Below are 19,105 nucleotides of genomic sequence, written 5' to 3' on the forward strand. Positions count from 1 at the left end.
CTCCTCTCACTGCTTATACAAAACCCAGCCATCTTGGCTATTTTCAGAGATTTTTTTCCCCCAGTTTCCAAATATCCACTTCAGTTTAAAGAAATAACAGTAATAAACAATTATATATATAAGTATATATTGTTATATATATATATATATGTTTCATTCACATTCACATGCCTCCCTTTCAGCAAAACCAGGTGAGAACAGAATTTGGACACAGGTACTGAGATGCACACACGCCCAAGATAAAAGCCAAGGTAACTGCAAAAGGCCCACTTTGATATACTAGCAGAGCCATCAGGGGCCATTGTTCTCTAGATCTCAGGGAGTACTGAGGCCACACAATAAAAATATCATATTTTTCACTTATGAGAGCATAGCTAAAGATCTCCCAGTTTTGCAAAAATACCCCAGGAGACTCTAAGGTAGAACAGAGCTCTGAATACTCCATAATAATTATTCATGGCTAGTGTTGTCAAGCAAATAAATGCAATGAACAATGGTCTCCCAGGATCTGTTCCCTAGCCCCAGAAACGGAGATTCCCAACCAGTACTCCGTCAGTACAAAAGGGGATAATTGCAGCCAACGCACCACCACAGGTGAAGCCAATGTAACAGAGGATACACTCACGTAGTCACTGTGAGTCCCCGTTACTCACTGAAGGTGTCTCAGCCAGCCAATGCAAGTACTGAGAAACACACACACCTGCAACAAACATGGTCCCACAAACAAAAGATCAGACAAGGTGTAGCCCCAAAATTCCACTTCCAGACGGAGGCCTCCAGAGTAGCCTGGCTCCCAAAAAAGAATGGATCCAGAGTGGCTAGCAATGAGCCCACAATGGCTCACTCCCTGAAAGGGAAGTGAGCCCAGATGAAGCAGATAGAATTTTCTATCCTGCTCAAGCCAGAGTGACTCACCCCAAAATGATACACACAAAAACACAAATAAGTTATGGTCACACAGACAGAAAATCAGAGGAGCTGTCGCCTAAAAACTCCACTTCCACTCCCAAACGGAGGCCTCCAAACAGACCGGCCCAGCTCTAGAAAGAGAAGGCACCCAAAGTGGCTCGCAGTGAGTCCAGAGAGGCTCCCTTCTCCAGTAGACACGGGCCCAGATGGAGTGGAGAGAGTTCCCAGCCAGCGCAAAAGGTGGAGCCACTCACCTCCAAGCAGCACCGAGTGTGGACTGCAGCTCCGGACATTTCTTGGCTCCAAACAGCCGTGGGCTGGTGTGGCCTTGCCTCCCAGGGGGAGTTCCTCCTAGTTCTCCGGAGCTAAGTCAGCTAGGGCAGCCACTGGGACCCAGGGAGGGGGCTGCCCCTGGCCGGGTCGACCTGCCACAGGAACAGACTCGTAGGCTGGCTTCTTGAGAGCAAGTTCGTGATCCTGTGAGGCCAAACTGAACCTTGGAGTCTGGAGCAGAGAAAGTTTTATTGCATGGCTGGACTAGGAGAGCGTGTAGCTCGTGCCCCTCCCTCCACCCCCAACAAAAAAAAGCCTGAACTCCCTGAAGGGTTTCAGCTGAGCCTTTTTAAAGTGTCAGCTAAGGGCGGGGCATCCCAGGGCCGTGATCAGCTATTCTGATAGGTTGCACAATTCTGATAGGTTGATGGTGATCAGTCCTTAAGCACCAGAGGGCCTTGGGGCCATGTGCTCAGGATCATCAAGCAGTTAACTTCTTCCATTTGGTGGTGGTTTTTAGGCATCTGAAAAGCTCAGCAAATATGCATGAGATACTATTATCTAGGTACTTCAGAGAGGGGCTACAGCAGGATATGGGGGAGGGGGTCTGTCCCAGGAAGGCCCCATAGGGTGCTGTTCAGTTACAATAATGGTGAACATACCTGTTTCTTCAGTTGGACCAACTGAGAACATTGGTAATTTTGCTTTCTAGCCCAGCTCCTCAGAACTCAGCATACCCCAAGTGGTCTATCTATTCAGTGTGAACAGGGGTCTTTACCCCTTTGTGGCCCAGGGAAGCCACAACCCTTTCTCAAAATGATGTTTTTAAGTACATCAAATCACACGCATAGAATTACAAAGACAACCAAAGTTGTCAAAATACAGTTTTGTGTTCAGAATGTAACTAAATGGGACCACTAACTTAACTGCAAAGGGGAATGAGGCCACTCGCTGAATCTGTTTTGACAATAAGGCAGTTCTCATTACAGATTCCAAAATGCAATCCAGCAAGGAATTTGGCTTCCCTAGAAGCTGAGGCCTTTGGAGGATGAACAAAAGGAAGCTGAGGTGGCAAGAGAATGGCAAGAAATACCAGGGGTCTCCTACCCTCCGCAGCTCTGGCTGCAGAGTCCTCTCAGCCTGTCCTGCGACCAAGTTCACCCTCCAATGCCCCCTCCCCGAATATATATTTTTGAAAATATCCAACAAAAACTTGTGTGGGTCGAGACCTCAGTGCTGCTCTGGGATAGGACCCTCCCCCCGGCCGGCTCCGCCCCGTGTACTGGCGCAGGGACAGGTGAGAGGGCAGCTCGCTGGTGCCAGGTGGGGTCGTGTCCGCATCCTTCAGGGATGTCCCTCGGGGATGCGGGACCCCAGGGCCTTGGGGAGTCTCGGCGCCACGGGCCGTACCCTCTGACCCACAGGGGTCAGTGTGGAGGCCGCGTTTCTTCCACCCCTCCCGCCCGCGCCATGTCCTGAGCGCCAACCCTGGAAGAGTGGGGAGGTTGGCCGTAGCTCTGCACCACCTGCCCTTCAGAGCATCAGTGCGTGCAGGTCTGGAAGATGGGGAGAAAGGGGCCTTTCCCAGAGGCTCAAGGCAGTTTCCCCAGGGTTGGTCTAGAAAGTGCTTCTCTGTTCCCTTCAACTGGTTCCCAGCGCCTCAACTGGAACCGGTCCTCAGCCATAAGGCCCTGAAACTTTCCCTGTGTATCTTCTCCCTTTCTGCGCGTACACACACACATACACACCCCACCTGGCCCCTGATCCTTAATCCCATCTGCCTCAGGTTTGGATTCACAGCATTTGGTTTCACCCCAAGTTGAGCAGAGAGAGATTTGGACCTGGGAAAGTCTGGAAAACAAGCAGTGTCTGTGGGTAACAAACCCTCGGTAAATGTTACGTGAATGAATGAAGTGAGGAAACGTGCCCCCACCCGCCACAGTTCCCTTTTTTCTTCCACATATTAGAAAAGTGATGTGTGTAGCCCCTGAGTGGATGTTCTAAGATGGCAGCCCTGATGAGGAATTACGAGGGCTTTACACCCTGGATTTTTTTCCCCTTGAGACAAGATAAGGACGTTCAAAGCCATTAACCTCTTTAGAACGAGCAGACAGGAAAGGCAAAAGCCACACTTGGAAAGCAAAAGTAAATGGCCTTATTTATTTTTTAAATGATACATGTAAAAACATGAAGATATTTTCAAAAACTATTTTTCCCCAAGTGTAAACAATGGTTAAAATCCCTGGACCCAGAGCCCTAATCTTCACTGTCTCCCTGGGGATAACCACTGTTAATCTGAAGTGTGGCCAACCTCATCCCCCCAGCCCCGCTCCCCCAGCCAGTTTCTGGCTGTTCGTCACTAGAGACAGTCCACCTGCAGGCCTCTGTGCTTATTATTCCCTCCACCTGGAAAGCCCCCTTTTGTGTCCTTTTTTGGGGGGACAGGGTTTTTTATCTTATTTTTATCGAGATGTAACATTCATATAATAAAGTGCACAAACAACATGTGCAGCTCAGTGAATTTTTACATAATTCTTTTACACAAATATTCACCCAGATCAAGAGGCAGACTATTTCCAGCACACTGGAGCATCTCGTGCCTCCTGCAGTTGGCACCCTCTCCAGAGCTAAGCACTGTTTTGACCTCCATCACCACTGATTCCTTTATCTGTTCCTATAAGTGACCTAATGTTCTTTTGTGTCTCCAGCACTTTCTGTGGGAGCTCCTTCCCAGCCTCCAGGTCTCAGCTCAGGTGTCATGTCCTGTCCCGTTCCTTTCCATAGCATTATCCTGTGCCTTTCCTCGGGCATTGCACGGTTTGTAATTTGTTTACTTGTTTACTGTTTGTCTCACCAACTAGAAGGTAAGTGTCCTCTCCTATTCACTGCTGTCTCCTGAGCCCCCAGCACAGTGTCTGGCATGTGTTGACAATCAACAAATATTTATTCAATGAATGAACTGTGTGTGAAGGAAAGGAAGAAATGCCCCAGGCATCAAACTTTATGGTCCTGAATCCAAAAGTAATTATAGTTGTCCAAACGCTGGCCTATACCTGAGGCCTCTGCACTTCTGGTTACAAAGACAATATTCACCAAATTCAAATGTGAAGACTTAGAAACACTGGAGTTCTTCCAGTCTGCCTGGAAGCAAAAAGAGCGCTAATTCTCACTCTATAACAGGATGGCTTTCTCTACCAGGACTGGAGTTTTGCTTTACGGTGTTGAATCAATGTTTTATAAAACAACTCCACTCTGGTTACATAAAAAGACTCTCTCAACAGTGATAATCTCTATTGGAGTAATAGAGGATGATGTTTTTAAAACTTCCTTTATATATTTTTTTAAAAGAGCACATAATACTTAAAAAACTTAATTGCGGTAAAATACACATAACATGAAATTTACCATCTTAACCGTATTTTAAGTATACATACAGTTCAGTAGTTCACATTGTTGTGCAACCAGTATCCAGAACTCTTTTCAGCTTGCAAAACTGAAAGTCTGTAGCCAGTAAACAAGTCCCCATTCCCCTCTCCCTCCAGTCCTTGGCACCCATCATTCCTACTTTCTGTCTCCATGAATTTGACTGCTCTTGAAACCTTATGTAAGTGGAATCTGTAATACAGTATTTGTCCTAGTGACTGGGTTTTCTTCACTTAGCATAATGTCTTCAAGATTAATTCATGTTGTAGCACATGTTAGAATTTCCTTCCTTAAACAACAAGGTCCTATTATATAGCACAGGGAACAATATTCAATATCTTGCAGTAACCTATAATGAAAAAAAAATGTGTGTGTATAACTAAACTACCATACTGTACACCAGAGACTAACACAACATTGCAAATCGACTATACTTCAATTGAAAAAAGAATTTCCCTCCTTTTTCTGCCTGAATAATATTCCATTCTATGGAAAACTACATTTTGTTTATCCATTCATCTGTCAATGGACACTTGGGTGGCTTCCAACCTTTGGTTATTATAAATAATGCTGCTGTGAACATGGGTATATAGATATATCTTTGATATCCTGCTTTCAGTTCTTTGGGGTACATATCCAGAAGTAGAATTGCTGGGTCATATGATAATTTTATTTAATTTTTTGAGGAACTGCCATGCTGTTTCCCGCAGCGTCTCTATCCTTTTACATTCCCAGCAGCAGTGCACGAGTCTTCCAATTTCTCCACTTCTTCGCCAACAGTTGATGCTTGTTTCTTTGACGGTAGCCATCCTAATGGGTGTTCTATGGTATCTCGTCGTGGTTTTGACTTGCATTTCCCTAATGAATGATGTTGAGAGCATCTTTTCACGTGCTTGTTGGCTATTTGTCTATCTTCTTTGCAGAAATGTCTAATCAAGTTCTGTGCCCATTTTTTATCAGCTTACTTGTTTCTGTTGTTGGTATTGAGTTCTGAGCACATACTACTTTTAAAATCAGAAAAGAATTTGATTTTATGAAGAAATGGGGAAAGAGCATACAGAAAGACAATCAAGAGAGTGCAGTGGTTAAAAGCTTGGGCTCTGAAATTAGAACATTTAGTCACCGTAATTATTGAGCACTTACTGTATAAGTCAGGGTAAACTAACTACTCTAGCATAGAACCCTAGTGTCTGAATACAATAAAATCATTGCTCGCTTACTTCAAGTCCATGGTGGTCTGAGGAGGAAGTGGGGGAAGGGTAGGAGTTATGGAGGGACCATATGTCATTTGGGGACTCTACGTCATGTCACTCAGGGACCTAGGCTGCATCCATCCTATGACACTGACATCCTCAACATGTGGCCTCCAAGGTCACCAAGGGAGGAGATAAAAGGGAGGAGTACACAAGGGTAACTTTTTATGGACCAGTCTGCCTGTATTACATCAACCTAAACTTGTAATACAGCCCCACCCACTACAAAGGAGACTGGAGAACATCCTCTTCCTGTGCGCCCAGAAGGAAAGGCAATTGCGTTGTTTCTGCCCCAGTACAGTCCTTTTGGTCACCTAACCATCTCATTCTTCTTCCTCCCGGCGCATAGTCTCGTCTCCTTCTCTCGGGAGACAACCCAAAGTTGCATCCAGGATCTCTGGGTCCCACATTCTCCTCCCTCAGGACTAGGTACTGATCCTATGTTCTGGTGACCCATGAACTAAGGGAGATGAGTTGCCTGCCTCCCACCCGACACCCACACAGACATACAGTGGTGAAGCAGGAGTAACAAAATTCCCACGGAGAAAAGGGAGGGAGCGGTAGCCCCTGGTCTGTAAAAGTAACAGATTCCTTCCTGAGAGACTGTTTTGTGAGGGTCCCCGGCCCTGACAAGAGGAAAGCTCCCTGATTAGGTTCTGACAGGCACCCCCTGTCCATTTTTCTCCACGGCCCCAGCTTCACCTCAAAGAAGCTTCTCCTGTTTCATTATCTTCTCTGACCACACCTGAAAAGTTCCTTGGGGATGGACTGGGCGCAGAAGTGAGTAACCCCTACCAGGCAGCAGGTTTTAGCCAAAGGGAGCCTGCTGTGAGGCCTCTGCAAAGATTTGCAGCAGGTACCCCCGGGGAGTTAGCAGAACCTTGAATTAGCTTGCTGGCCAAAAGTGCCTCATTCCCTAGGTCCCCCAGGAGTCCCCAGCTTTTTGTGTCTTTTCATTGGATGCTGGTGAGACCCAGCCATTGTTTCATGCTCGATTCTTTCTCTGGAAAGGAAACAATCCATTTGCTTTCTCCCTCTCCCCTCCTACCCTCCTCCTCACCTGAGAAAAACTGTAAAAACTCTTCATACAGCAACCACAGTAAAAAGCAGCCCTTCGTCTTAGTAATGATGACAAGAGTAAGGAACACCGGAGTGGAACAGTTGTCTTAGTCACTAGGGTATTAAAATGCACTCGGACTGGATACGCTGAGAAACCAGGACTCCAGTGTTCTGATGATAATACCAAAGCCTGATTTCCAGGCAGTTGCTATATCACGAGACACCTATTACCCACACAGAATATATCTTTCCCTTGTCCAGTAGGGCCCATGCTGTCTGCTCTAGTTAGGCTCTATTCATAGCAAAAGCCTTGGATTACTAAAAAAATAAACTTTTTAAAAAGAGGGTTTATTTGAAGGATACCCATGACGAATGAGAACTGGCCTGGGACGCTGTCAGGGGTTGTGAGGACCCTGCATGGTGGCTGGTGGGACCCTGCTCTCCTGTGAGTCTCTGCCCCTCCCTGACCCCCTCTGCTGGGTTCCTCTCTCCTCCCTGCACCGGGCTGCCTCTACCTTCCACTGATCCCGGCTTCCTCAGGAGGTGGCCCATCACTCTCTCCCCCGACCTCCACACACCACATCTCAGATCACTTCCATAGCTACCGCCTCTTAGCTCCACTTCGCAAGAGAGAGACAAGTGGACTGGCTCTTGTATTAGTTGGCTAGGGCTGTCCTTGGACCAGGCCACTTCTGTTCCAATCAGCTCTAGGGACTGTGTCTTACATGATACAAAATGGCCAGAAGTGGGGACAGCTTGCTTCTTCTAGGAAAGGCAAGGATCTAAGAGACCCCATAACATGTCTTCCAGTCCACAGCTTCAACAAACTCTCTCCTAATATGATCTAACTATCAAAACACAAGGCCCGAAATCCTTTCACCTCATCAAAAGCCACATCTGCTTACAGCCTTAGAAATAATAGGGCAGGGCCACTTCAGAAACCACATGCTCATCAGAATCAGTTTCACCCCTGGCCACACTGAGATCCTTTCCAGTTATTTCTCTCCACTCTGTAATCCATGTACTAAATGGTTAATGTAACCACAGCCAGTATCAATCCCATATGATGGTAGAACAGAAATGAAATAATTACATGGGCAGAAAGAGAGCAACTCCTCCCCTTGGTTCCTGGACCCACAAATTCCAGTGATGACAGGGACAGCATCATTGCTGTGTCTTGTCCCCAGTCTATCCTAAGCTCTGCGGGCGCCACCCTAGCCTCACAGTGTTGGACCTCTCCCATCAGACTGACTACAAGGAAGTGGGCAATCTGATAGTGGTGGTGGGAGAATCTGGGGGGCCCCACGCAACATCACTTCTCCACACTGCAGTGAATTCTGGTTGCTCAGTGTGACTTCCGGAGCTTCTGCCTTCTGGGAGGATTGTACCACTTCTCAGCTGGGGCCTACATCACAGAGGGAGCTACCTGGCTTTCCAGGTCTGTTCTGAGGTCTCAGGGGCAGCTGAGGGACCAAACTCCCTGCAGTGTTTGTTTGAGTGAGACCTGCCCCTTTTTACTAGGCTGGGAGTTTTCTGCAGCTCCTGCAGAATCCCTGGGGCTACCCATCCAGTCCCACTCTAACATCTCTTGGCTTATAGGTGAATGACTTTGCATCCTCATGCGTTTGGATTACCACACCCTTTGGAGTGGCCAACTCTCATAGCTACAGTTGGGTCCAAAAGACCACTGTCCTAAGGCCTTCGTTGCTTACCAATAATTTGTGCTTGCCCCCCCCCCCCCATTTTCTCAGGGAGGTTGGCATAAGAGCCTAAGTTGAAGTGCTTTCCCTCCTGGATCTGACTGTGACCTTATTGCATGATTGTGGTCATAGACATTGTGGGTGGGACGGGCACTGCGAACACACACTGCAGATGTCATTATGTTATATGAAATTCAACAACATTTAAAAATGAACTCAATCATGTAGCAAGCTGCCAAGAGGGCACCATTTCCATACACAGGACCCACCCCCCTCAACATCCTGAGGGACCCTGGAGGTCCACACTCTGCTTCCTCAACTGTGCTCTCATCTGACCCTCCAAACAATCCTCTGGTCTGCTTTTGGGATTCTGCATCTTAAAGATGGCGGAACTGAGGCAGAGAACATTTAAGTGATTTATGCGAGGTAACAGGGCAAGAATAAGGACTTTAGTTTGCTAACTTCTAACCCTATTCTGGGCCTTTAGTTTGATGGGAGCGACTTCTTACAATTTTAGCAGGGAGGTATGTCCTTGAGGGGTGTTTCTTAAGAAAGGGAGGATGACATCAGGAAATGCCGAAGAAGGTGATCCTACTTCTGCCTGCGTCTGCTTGCCTATCTTGGCTTCTTCATTACCTTGCTTAGGAATTCCCCTGGCTTCCTTCTGCGCTCATAACACATTGTTATGTTGGGAGCAGAACAAGTAATCAACTCCCAGGCTTGGCCTCCTTTTGTCCCCCACGCTTTGTATCCTCCCTGTCTTTCTCCCCCAGACAAGCAAACCCTTTTACCCCTTTTTCTAGTTTCCTTTGACGCGAGCCTTTACGGCCATCAGGCTGTGCTTGTCAGTTGCTGTTCTAAGGACCTGGAGGTCATTTCAGTCCCTGCTTTTGTAAAAAGATGAATTTGGAGGGAGGCAACCCAGCAGCCTCCCCTTCCTCCCCTTCATTTGTTAATGTGTTTGCATCATCTCTTTTCAGCAGTCATTGTCCTAAATATGAAAATATGAACTTATTTTGACAGCTGGCAGTGTCTCTGATACTGGACGATGTCGTTTGGAAAAGAGAGGGAACGACAGCAGATGGGCAGCAGCTGGTCTGCACTGCGGTCGCCACTGGGCGCAGCTGTGGGTGGCTAGAGGAGGACCGGGGATGGGGGGGTGTGGGTGCATTTGTCTCTGTTTTGTGTTTTGTCAAATTCCCTGGGCTGGATATCATTATTCCATAGTACCACGCTCCATTTTGTTAGAACCAGGAGTCCCCAACACCAGGGAAAATGGAAGGAGATAGAGGCAAGAGACAGGAGAGGGGAGGGGAGCAGCTGAGAGTACCCCAAAGGTGGAGTCTGAGTGAAGTGGGGGGCTGGGAGGTGAGGGGGATACTGTGAGGAGAAAGGGGAAAACAAGGAGGTAGTAACGTGGTCAGGGAGAGGCTGATGGCCGAGTTGGGCTTTGTCCTACTTCATTTATAATCAAACTCCACAGACTGGGTGGCTTGTAAACAACAGAAATTTACTTCTCACCATTTTGGAGGTTGGAAATCCAAGATCAGGTGCCAGCCTGGTCGGGTTCTGGTGAAGGCCCTCTAGTAAAGGGGGCGGGGTGGCAGGCTCCTGGCCGTATCCTCACAGGGGACGCCTTTTATGAGAGCACTGATCATACTCCAGGACTAAGAACATCCAAAGGCCCCACCTCCAGTATCATCACCTTGGGGGATAGGATCTAAATAGTGCATTTCAGGGGGACACAAACATTTGATCCAGCTCTTCCCCAAGGTCTGGAAATTCTCCAGCCATTTACTGGTTGGCATCACCGGGGCCGCCACAGCTGTGGCCCGGGGAGTGGGGAGCCTCTAGGGGTCAGATGAGGCCCGGCCCGTGGGCAACCACACACCCCCGGAGATGCCCCAGCCAGGCTCCTGTCCATCAGCAAGGGAAGGTGAGAGGCAGAAAGCTGTTTGCCAGCTGGCCTGCTCTGCGGGCTGCCTGTCCAGGAACCTAAACATCTAAATGTGGAAGAAGTGACCTTCTGGTTCCTTCTCAAGGTCTCAAGGCAGCCAGTGGAGGCCCGTAAGGCTACGATGTTGCTGTTCCCTCAAGACTGTTGGGGGAGCAGCTCAGGGCCCTCCCACCCCACAACCCACAGCACCCCTCTCCCCGCTTCTGTTCTCAGGTTCCTGTCCTGGGTAGGTCCTTGTCACCACTAGCAGCAAGTCCTGCTCTAAGGCCCACAGCAACCAGGGCTGCGTGGGGAAATCTAGCCCTGCTCCTGTTGCCAAAAAATCAGCCTCTGCGATTCAAACTCGGAGGCAGAGTTGTGGGAGCAAAGGAAAGAGCAGCTCTATTATTTTGCCTGGCAAAGGGGATCATGGCAGGCAAATGCCTCAGTAACTGTGATTCGCCTTGGGGTTGGGGTCCTGAGGTTTTATAGAAAAACTGGATAGAACAGAAGAGGTGACAACAGTCAGGGCATTTTACAGGGCGCTACATTCCTCTTATCCTCAGTGCATCTTCAGGAGGAACTCCGGAGGGTCTGTCCATCCTTCAGAGGATCAGCCTGTTATCCCCTTCCCGGAGCACAGCCCCTGGATTAAAGTTATTCTCAGTATAGAATGAATCAGCAAGCAGTTTCGCATCAGGGAAGTCAGTCTGTTAGTTTGCTTTACACTCCTTCACTCCATCCCTGGGGTTCAAGAGTCAAGACAGGAATCCCAGAGACAAGTGTATGCCTAATTCCAGGCAGAGATGATCCTTCGGGTAGAGTCAGCCACATGTGCAGGAGTGGACACCCCTCCAGGGTCCAGGCCTGGGCCATCGGCTGCAGGACCTCAGGGAGGAGGTCTCCCTGGCCCCCTGCCCACAGCTGCCTGGGCTTGCCCGTTCAGACCCAGAATTTCCCACTAAATGAGGGCAGCTGGGAACAAGCGTCTGCCCACAGAGCAGAACCACAGCCCAGGAGTGTTGCTGGGGGCACCCAGAGCTCTCGGAGGTCGGCTGCTTTCTCCTGGAAGACTGGAAGCTGAGAACGTACCGTCCTCGCCACTGTCCTGGCTGCACCCCGTCCTGGCAGCCCCTTGCGGGAGAGGAGGTTTGTAGGAAGCGTTTCCGTCCATGTCACACACAGCTGAGAGAAGCTGAGCAGTCCAAGGGGGAGTTTCTAGCGCTATCCTCAGAAGGTCCTGGCTACACATCAGGTGCACACAGGACTATTCTGGGGCTTGGCTTTCAATCCCCTCATCTTGGTGGGAAGAGGGAGCAGTGAGGTGGGAGGGAAGCCCTTGGCAGGGCCTGACTTCTTCCACAGCTTCCTGCCCTTGGATCCTCCTGGTGTCAGGAGTCTCCTGAGCTGCGGTTAACCTGCCTGTGGCCTAGCGGGGGTAGGGCAGGGTCCTGGGGTGCGCTGCAGGGAAGCGGCCCTCGGGGCATTGAGTCCTTCCTCTGTTCTCAGCCGACGATGGGGTGGCTGTGTGGCTGAGTCTGGTGAAGCCCCTCCATGGAGCCCTTGTCTTGCTGGCTTCCTGGACGAGCTTCTCCCAGGTGCCAGCAAGTCAGGCAGAATCCCAAGTTGGGGAAAGTTTCAGGGAGACGAGTGGTCCCCAGCATTCAATGCTGCAGAGAGCTCAAGGAAACATTTATGAATCTCGTCACTAGGAAGTCCCCGAGACAGAGAAACCACAGAGGACAGCTGGCCACGGCTCCTTTGGGGATCTTGGCCAATAAGGCTCCACACAGGCAAGTGGGATTAGGAGGGACCCCAGTGGAGGCATTTGAACAAGAAGGAAGGAGGAAATGTAATTGTTTTAAAGACTGAAGGGATCAGGAGGCACTAAATATTCATATTTTGGGAACAAGACTGTCACCCGTATCACGATGCTTCAGTTCCGACCTCTCACTTGGCAGCTGACATTTACATGTGTGACACATGCACGTCCAGGAGCCAACACTTAGCCGGGGAGTGACATGTGACTCTAAAGAAGTCTGCGCTAAAGAAAGCATCTCAAAACACACGTGGTAGTGACTTTACCAGGCAGACAACACTGAATCACCTCTAACTTATTAAAATATTGTAATAAACCAAAGAATGTTACTTTAACCATTAGGAACAAATTACCTGCAACATGTATCTCAATAACATCAACCAGTAAGAATCTAGTGAGGTTGAAAACTGTGATAGTTCAACCAACACGCTTACACACCTGCTCTTCCCTTCAAAAAAAAAAAAAAATTAACCCAAGCAATTTACAGAAAAGTGTGATAAAACAAAACAGCTATTTGTTCTTAAAAATTCTCTTTGGACATACAATGATATACACACCCGCTTAAGAGCTGTAATCAACACGTACCTATAATTTCAGGTCCAACTTTTCGTCACTAAATACTTCAGTGACGCATTTCCACTTACTGCTATACTCTTGCAGTATGTAGTGGCTAAAAATATTTTATCGATTAATGTTTTCCTATTATGGAGTATGGGTTGTTTCTCATTGTTTACTTTACAAATACTGTGCTGTGATTTTTTTTTTTTTTTTTTACTAGAATTGTTTCCATGTTGATGTAGTCTCCCAAAGTGAAACTACTGGATGCAAGGGCATAAAGCGTTTGATACCTCATTACATATTGTCAGAGTCCTTGTCTGCAAGGATAAACCCATTCTTAGTACCACTAGCAATTTATAAATTACCAATTTCTCTTTGGCCTAACAGAGTGTTTCCTTTCTTTTGCTTTTTCTTCTCCTTCTTATTCCTGTCCCCGCCTTCTTCCTCTTTTTGTTTAATAGATATGCAATATTACATTAATGAATTGTTTTAAATTTGTATCTCTGAAGTTGACATGAGGTTATAGCCTGTGCTTCTGATGCCGCCTCAAAATGTCAGAACCACTTCACCCCAACAGCCTCATGGCACACCTGTGTTTGAACCCAAAACAGTGAACTTTCTTCAAGACCCAAATGCAGACATGCTCATGAATGCATGCGACCTGTCAGGCAGGAAATGTGTGGCTGGCCTGGAGCACGTCCGCCACAACCCTTAATTTGGTTCCTGGGAAAGGGTGGCCAGTGGGGAGGTAGGAGCATTAAGGAGAGTGTGGGCCTTTCCTACCCGCAGCTACATTGCTATATGTGGGCTCCTGAAGAGCTTCCTTACTGTGTCTTCCGTTCTAAGTATGATAACCACGTGTCCTAAATCTGCTGACATTTCAAACCTTTGGTCCAGTTGTCCCCACAAAGTACACCCATTCTTTTCAGACCGTGTGCCCCAAATTTGAATTTGGAAAACATGGTCTCTACTATTTTGGTGTATCGGGCTCACCTCCTCCACTAGAATGCAAGCTTATTGAGAGCAAAGACTGTCTTGTTCCTCATTCCAAATCTACATCATCCCTTGCATCCCTCCTGCCTATCCCATGCTTCCATTCTAAAATTGGTTCTACTTGCTCTCTCGTCACTTACAGAGCTGCTATTCTTTGAAAATACAGATTCTAAAACAGCACCAGTCTCTTTTCTCTCTTCCAAGCTCTGTGTCTGTGTCAGAATGGGTTCAGAAAATATCACTTTTATATGCAGCAATGTAGACGCTAAAGGCAATATACCCAGTAAGCATCACCTAACAAATTAATTCTTCTGAATACTTCATTGTGCTGCTGACAAGTGAGTGGTTTTTGAAAGTCATAAATTTCACTGCTTTTGCTTGGTATACAAATTAAAGTTGACATGGTCCATGAAAGATACTAGCTACAGGTGTCAATCATATAATGAGCTTTCAGTGCAGTACTATGAATCCATAGCTTTCAATAAATATTATAAAGATGAAAATGATAAACATTCTTTTAGAAGCTACATACAAGGCCAGCATACCCATCAGCAAATCCTCTAGGGTATCAGGAGAAGAATTCTAGCACATGCTTTGATTCTAAATTCTTCACATTCCACTGACTTTATTACAGACCTCAGCACTTAATATTTTCTTCCAGATTCCTCCTCCTAGTATAAGTCTGCAGGAGCCACTTTGGTTGAATTAGCACAGAATCTTCAATAGGTCAGGAGATCATGGCCATCCTTCAACCTGGAGCTCAAAATCAAGCTTTTGCTGTGGACAGAAACATCTAGATGGGTTGCATGAACTGGGGTGAAGGCAGCGTCTCAGCACTGCTAAAATGGCAAAGTAGATGTGGCAGATACTGTCCTTCACTGTCGACTAGAATTTTTAATTCCCCACCAAAGAACTTGAACCATAAATTCAAGGTAAATGAAGAGGCATCGTTTAGAAGGTAAACTTCATCTATCCCATTTGTAGGCTCCCAAGACAGTGACTTAAGTGGCTGATATGAGCTTAGACTTGTACAAAATAGCTTCCCGGTTTCCTGACTCCACCACACCTGCCCCAGCCCGGAGCCTTCTAAGTCCTGATGACTTTATGTTTCATAGCTGTCCCCTGCTGCCCAGAAGTCATGCTTGCACTGCTGTGGCTTGCCTGAGGCCAAAGAGCTTCAGGTCAACCGGCAAGTAGCATCTGCTATTTTTTTTCTCCCAACTTTCTGAATGACGTCAGCTCCAGACCTGACATGGAGCAGAATGGAGCAGACGGGGGACTTGGAGGTACTGCTCCCGGGGACCAAAGGGAAAGCAAGGCAGGGACCACACTAGCATCCAAGGATGAGGTGGGGGATGTGCACTCAGTCCAAAGAGTGTCCACCAGGCAGCGGTTTATATAGAACCCCAGCTGGTCACTGGGACCAGGGAATGGATCTGACACTAACAAGAGAGCTGGACCTCAGGATCAGGAAGGGCTCCAAGCTGAGAGAACCAGCTTCTGGGCTGGGCTGGATTGCCTGTCGGAGTGAGCAGTAAGGACTGAGGCCAAAGCTTGCTTCTGGACCCTGGAGGAAGGAGACAGATTCTGTGACTCAGAATCTCTACCGGGGGGTACTGGCTCTACTGTGGTTCACTCATTCAGCATCTACTCTGAGCTATTCCTAAGGCTGGACTGTGTACCAGGGGCTGGGAACACAGCAGTGAGTGAAACCGTGCCTGCCTTCGTGGAAAAAACATTCTGTGAAGGTTTTTCAGGAGGAAGAGTTAGGATCGACTGCAAAATTTAGCAGTTATAACTGGGCCCCAGAACCCACACCTGAGCCAGTGACTTTATTCTCAGTCTGCCAGATTATTTGTCAGTTCCTGCCTTCATCATATTCGGATCTGGAATGAGATGGGACTGTCCGTGGGCAGGAGAGCATCACTGAATGGGAAACCTGGGAAGACGCCACTAGTGGGTTCTGCACACCTGTGTTCACGGTGGCATTGTTCAGTGGTCAACAGTGTCAACCACGCAAATGCCCAATGACGGATGAATGGAGAAACAAAATGTGGTCTATACATACAATGGAATATTAGACTGGAAAAGGTAGGAAATTCTGACACATCCTATACGAAAGAACCCTGAGGACATTATGCTAATTGAAACACACCAGTCACAAAAAGAAAAGTACTGTATGATTCTCCTCAAATTTGGTACCAAGAGTTGTCAAATTCATAGAAACAAAGTAGAATAGTGGTTGCCTGGGGCTCTGGGAGGTAAGGAGAAACCAGGAGTTGTTCGATGGATATGGAGATTCAGTTCTGCAAGATGAAAAAGTTCTGGAGATCAATTTTACAACAATGTGAAAAATCTAACGCTTCTGAGCTGTACACTTAACAATGGTTAAGGTGATAAATTTTATTTTATGTGTTTTTCACAATATAAACAAACAAACAAATAAAAGGGAAAAAATAAAGGAAATTCTGACACTTACTACAACATGGATAAACTTTGAAAACAATTATGCGAAGTTAAATAAGTCAGTTACAAAAGGCCAAGTACTGTACGATTCCATTCATGGGAAGTACCTGGAATAGTCAACTTCATAGAAACAGAAAGTAAAATAGTGGTTGTCGGGGGCTGGGGAGAAGAGGGGAATGGAAAATTCATGCTGAATGGGGCTCCCAAAGAATAAACTAACCTGTTCTCTAGTGAAACAAAGCAAATCTGGAAAGAAGCAGAAGCATGGGAAACAGTGAGAGACTGATCTTTTCTATGAGTTTAGCTTTGCCAGTGGCTCAAACATTTTGAGCATCTGAATCCCTTGGAGGGCTTGTTAAAACAAGATTACATTTGCATCACCAACAAGCTACTAGGTAATGCTGACACTGCTGATTCAGGGACCACACACTTTGAGAACCGCAGGCCTCAAAACCAAAGCTCCTTGAAGTGTCAACACCACAGACCAGGGATTCTCAAATTTTAGCAAGAAGATCTCCACGGAATGTTTGTTGCAATTGCAGAGTTCCGAACCCTTACACGTCTACCGTTTTCAAGCTTCCCTAGCTGATTCTGATGCAGTAGGTTTTCATTCCCCAGTGAATGCTGCCCTAAACACGCAGGGATTAGCCCAGTGGTTCTCAGATGTGGTCTGTGGACCAGCAGCAGCAGCGGCACCTGGGCACTAATTAGAGAGCCCAATTCTCAGGCTGCATGTAACCAATTACTGGAGAAAGGATGGATTCTTCTTTTTTTATGTTAACCTGGAAATGTGATTTGTCTAGGGTTGAAAAAGTTAATGAAGAGAATTAGAAATACTCTGGCACCAGAGGCCACATGTAGCATAATTAATAGAAACGATAAGGAGGCAGATTTTGACTTGGTAAAAGGAAAAGCATTCTTATGATTGGAGGGCTCTGGCCATCCCCTGGGAAGGGTTTTCTTGGGATGTAGTGATTGCAGTCTCATTGGATATGTTCTATCTGGATGCTGTGAGGAAATCTAAGAGTGATCTAGACGGCTCAAGGGTTTCCAGATGCCTGTCTGAACAATGTCAGTTTCAGAACGACCAGGTATTGTTAAATAAATTCTGGAGTCCTGCTCACAAAGATTCGATTTGGCAGAGATGGGGTGGGACTCTGGCATTGCAGGTTAATTTGGGAATACAAGTCTGAGAATTGCTAAACCAGACATATTTGATGTCCCTTTCCAATTCTATGACTGTACGAAAGAGGATAGAGAAGTTAGCTTCTAAAGGTTGAAAAATAAGAAAAAAAATTAAAGAATTCTCTCCTTCAGATAAGAAGTTTACATGAAAAAGTAGTAGGGGTGGTGGTGTTTTCAGCTCTAAGGGCACCTTTAAGAAATGAGTTAACTATAGCAGAAAGGATATGGATTAAAGGAAGAAAACTTTCTTAGCAATGAGGATAATTAAGCATCAGGATGAGCTGAAAGAGTGGATTCTGGAATCTCTTCTCTAGAGATTCCTAAAGCTAGGACTTCTCATCTCTCTGGAACAATGTTGGGGATATTTTACATTCCCTTTAGCCCTGATGCTAATGTTCTCATTTATGTCACAGCACAGTAAACTAATGTACTGTTTCCCTCAAACTTCTAGAAGAGCCATCAGGAAAGTTTCCCTCATTATTAGATTGCTAATAAGACAGAATAAGCAAATGGTGAACAGATAAAATATTCCCGCACTAAGACCAGGTTTGACCAGGAGGACAATCCCATTTCTTGTTGCCCCATCACTTAATTCCCTGTGCACCCACAGCTTTTGTCTGAGTGTTCGTTCCATGGGCATCAAGTCTCCCATGTAGAAAAATAGGAAACTTCTACCTGACAATATTTCTGTGGTTCTGATTTTGAGGTGTGATTACAGTTAGACATCAAGGCCAAGGCTGCTAGAAAGGGAAGACGTTGAGGTGAACAGGGAGGCAGGAAGGAAGCTCCTGAACAAATACAGATATGAATAGCAACCGGAGAGAACAGGCCCCGCCCTGGCAGGGAAGTGGGGAGCTGACCTGGAGCCAGGGCAGGGATGTGGGACTCGAGGAGAGGCGGCGGCAGCCGCTGCTTTCAAATCTCTCAAGTATTTCTGCTTCAGGAAACATAGTCATGGGGAGACCCTGGTATTTTTTCAGTTGGAAGCATAAGCTAACTGATATAGAGCTGATGAAAACCCTCCAGAGTTGTCCAGAAAGTCCAGAAGACCCCCTCTTTCAAGGAGCATGCTCACGAAGTGCAGTGCAGTGCAGTGCAGTGCAGTGCAGTGCAGTGCAGTGAAGTGGTTTAAAACACTGGCCCTGGAGTTGGGTGACTTGGATTATATCCTTTCTCTACCACCTGACCATGGCCAAGTTTCTTACCGCTTTCAGCCCTCTGTTTCCTTATTTGGGATGTGAGGACAGTAAATAGAACTGGGCTACTGATGCGATTTCACGAGATAATGACTACGGGCAGGGGCTGGCCCACAATAAGCTCTCAATAAATGTTAGCCTTGACCACTTTTCTAAAGAAATGCGTGGCTAAGCTCTTAGATTCACTGAAGCAGTGCCTCCCTAATGCTGGGCTGACACCTGGCACCAGCCTGTGACAGAATTTTCAGCATTCCTTAGCAAAACGGGAGAAATAAGGACCATGTCCCGGGTGTGCATGTTGGCACTCAGTTGCTGATGACAGCTTTCTTCTACTC

General features: G+C 46.9%; 1 long non-coding RNA gene across 1 annotated transcript in view; it reads right to left on the reverse strand.

Annotated features, from left to right (window-relative positions):
- Positions 1-402: 402 nt before the first annotated feature.
- The window catches only part of LOC116660674, a 66,828-nt gene continuing 48,125 nt past the window's right edge, over positions 403-19,105 (reverse strand). Inside the window, exon 3 of the long non-coding RNA XR_004316268.1 lies at positions 403-1,413. This is a non-coding gene — a long non-coding RNA (uncharacterized LOC116660674). The remainder of the gene's footprint in view (positions 1,414-19,105) is intronic.

Source organism: Camelus ferus, chromosome 30 (genome assembly GCF_009834535.1).
Source record: "Camelus ferus isolate YT-003-E chromosome 30, BCGSAC_Cfer_1.0, whole genome shotgun sequence".
In the NCBI taxonomy this organism is placed as follows: Eukaryota; Metazoa; Chordata; class Mammalia; order Artiodactyla; family Camelidae; genus Camelus; species Camelus ferus.